The sequence below is a fragment of the Chelonoidis abingdonii genome, chromosome 13 (assembly GCF_003597395.2).
Source record: "Chelonoidis abingdonii isolate Lonesome George chromosome 13, CheloAbing_2.0, whole genome shotgun sequence".
In the NCBI taxonomy this organism is placed as follows: Eukaryota; Metazoa; Chordata; order Testudines; family Testudinidae; genus Chelonoidis; species Chelonoidis abingdonii.
The window spans coordinates 1,263,904-1,267,024 of record NC_133781.1 but is presented as its reverse complement, the minus strand read 5'-3'; the positions used below and the strand labels follow the sequence as shown (position 1 = coordinate 1,267,024).

The 3,121-nt window shown below is 48.8% G+C and overlaps 1 pseudogene; it reads left to right on the top strand.

Moving 5' to 3' along the window:
* Positions 1 to 1,926: 1,926 nt before the first annotated feature.
* On the top strand, positions 1,927 to 2,889 carry LOC116825819 (olfactory receptor 2G3-like; annotated as a pseudogene).
* Positions 2,890 to 3,121: the final 232 nt, after the last annotated feature.

Below are 3,121 nucleotides of genomic sequence, written 5' to 3'. Positions count from 1 at the left end.
AGACCCTGCCAGAACAACAGACACAAAACCCACAGCCATATTTCCATTTCTATGATGAGCAACACCATTCACAAAACAGCTTTCAAGATCCATTACTCTAAAACACACCAATCACAGCATGTGGCATATCTCCTCCAGTGTACGAAGTGCTCAAAAACAAATATGTGGGTGAAACCAGACAATCACTATACTCTTGAATGAACTCTCACAGGACAATGATAGAAGACGAAAATACCTTATCACTGCCAGGGATGGCTCTAGCCATTTCGCTCCCCAAAGCACGGCGGCACGCCGTGGGGAGTGCTCTGCTGCTCGCCTGTCCCATGGCTCCAGTGGACCTACCGCAGGCGTGCCTGTGGATGCTACACCGAAGCCGCACAGCGGACGCTCCACAGGCACGCCTGCGGCAGATCCACCGGAGCCGCCTGCCACCCTTCCGGAAACCGGAACAGTGCCCCCCGCGGCATGCCGCCCCAAGCACGCGCTTGGCACGCTGGGGCTTGGAGCTGACCCTGATCACTGGTGGATGAAAACTTGACACAAAGAGATCTCTGTATTTATGACCTATCAATGCTCATCCTCAAAGAAAACCTGCACAAAACCCTCAAAAGACCAGCCTGGGAGCTTAAATTCATAACTTTGCTGGACACTAAAAATCATAGACTGAACAGAGACAGAATCTATATCCCACTAACCCCACCCTCATCAGCTTATTTTTTCCCCTCCTTTCCCCTCTATGACTGGAAGGATGTTACAGACCATTTCACCATGGATGGTCCATTGAAATATGTTTTAAGTGCTTGTACTGAAAAATCTGCTTCACTTTGCATTTAGCTGTGACACTCTGAGTACATTTCCCAGACCTGCAGAAATGCGCTGTGTGAGCTCAAACGCTTCTCTCTCTCACCAATGGAAGCTTGTCTGGTACCCTAGATTTGATGGATGTGTGTACCCCAGAATGCAATCAAGGTAATTGCATCCATATTCTGTGCATTGAGACACCGTGAATTAATAAAATGGAACACCAGATAGTTAAGAGTTAATTGGAATACAGCTTTTAGAGGCAAGGTGAAAACTAGCTTGGAGTTTCTGCTAATCTGAATGGGAGGAGGAGAAAGAAAGGTCAACAAAGGAGATTGAAAACCTTGCTGGATGGAAGACTTGGAGTCTGGACACCTCTGATAGAAGTTTATTGAAAGTTAGGAAAAGTGATGATTTTGTAGAGGTTATTATGACCTATGTGTTCTGTAGAAGTTAGTTACAAAAGATCAGTGAATACAGTGGATTCTGGATCAGTCCTCTGAAGCCATTTAGAGTGATGTTTTTCTTGACATATTTTCTCCTCAGTAGGTGAGCAACTGGCCACTGAGAACCTGCTGCTAATTACTCAATACCCATCTAGTTCTTATGTAAATATCTGGGATGCTCTAAACCTATTGCTTATGTCTGTATGGTGTTAAATCTAATAAACTGTAGGCTGAGATAGAGCCCACTTACTTGTATTAATATTTCATCATACAGAAATACTGTGTTCCCATTGATTTATCCTTGACAGTACCCGGAGTGGAACAGTTAAATTGCCCCTGCTAAGAGTTCTGAAAACCATTGGTAACAGGTCCAATAAAAGATATTACCTCATCTGCTTCATCTCTTTAATATCCTGGGACTCACTCAACTACAACAATCCTGCAGACAGACAGATGAGAGATTTCCCTGACCTTTGCATAAATGTATGCAGTGCTGCAGGTGGGTCATTGCCGGGTTATTAGAGATTCCAGCCTTTCTTTAATCCATTCACTTAACACTTATTTGTCTCCTAGGACTCAAGGCTACCATTCCAAAAATACCCACTGTCAATCCCAGCCATAGCACCTATGATCAGAAATCTCATTTGCTCATTCTTATTCTTTCTGGCCCCTACAGGTGATGTATGGCAAAGGGTCATGGGAAGATGGAAACCAAAGCTCCTTGGGGGAGTTCATCCTGCTAGGGGTATCTGACTGACCACAGTTGGAGCTGCTGCTCTTTGTGCTCATTTTAATCTCCTACACCATAACTTTGCTTGGAAACACCACCATCATCATGATCTCATGGCTCGACCCCCATCTCCACACACCCATGTATTTCTTCCTCAGCAACCTCTCTTTCCTGGACCTCTTCTACACCACCAGTGTTGGCCCTCAGATGCTGCTGAATTTCCGCAGCACCCACAAATCCATCTCTTGGGCTGGCTGCGTGGCCCAGCTCTACATCTCCCTCTCGCTGGGTGTCACCGAGTGCCTCCTGCTGGCCGTCATGGCCTATGACCGCTATGCCGCCATCTGCCAGCCCCTGCGCTACACGGCCATCATGAGCCACCGCTTCTGCGTGCAGCTGGCGGCCACCGCCTGGTTGTGCAGCTTTGGCAACTCTGTGGTGGAGACCATTCTGACCATGAGGCTTCCCCGGTGTGGGCAGAACCAAATCGATAACCTCTTCTGCGAGGTGCCGGCCCTCCTCAAACTGGCATGTGTCGACACCTCTGCCAATGAGGCCGAGGTCCTTGTAGGCACGGTGATTTTCCTGCTGGTTCCACTGGGCTTCATTCTGATGTCCTACGGCTACATCGGCACCGCCGTGCTGAAGATTAGCTCAGCGAAAGGCAGGATCAAGGCCTTCAACACCTGCGCCTCCCACCTGGTCGTGGTGTCGCTTTTTTATGGCACGGTCCTTTCCATGTATCTACAGCCTCCATCCAGCTACTCCCAGCACCAGGGCAAAATAGTATCCCTCTTCTACACCATGGTGACCCCTATGCTCAACCCTGTCCTCTACACGCTGAGGAACAAGGAGATTCACGGGGCTCTGCAGAGGGCACTGAGGAGAAATGTGACCGCCCACGGGATCTGACCTGGGAGAGCAATTGGCACCAAACCATCTCTACCTCTCATGGCTACTGTAACCTCTTCTGTGACCATGTGGAGCCTTCTGCTCTCTTCACAGCCCCAGCCCTCTCCACCCACTTAACCCAATGGCCTCTCCCACTCTGCAGAACAAACCTGCCCTAATTTGCCCCACAACCTGCCTTCCCTTTCCCACTCCACACAAACCATCTCTCACCCACACAACACCCCCGCCCTCT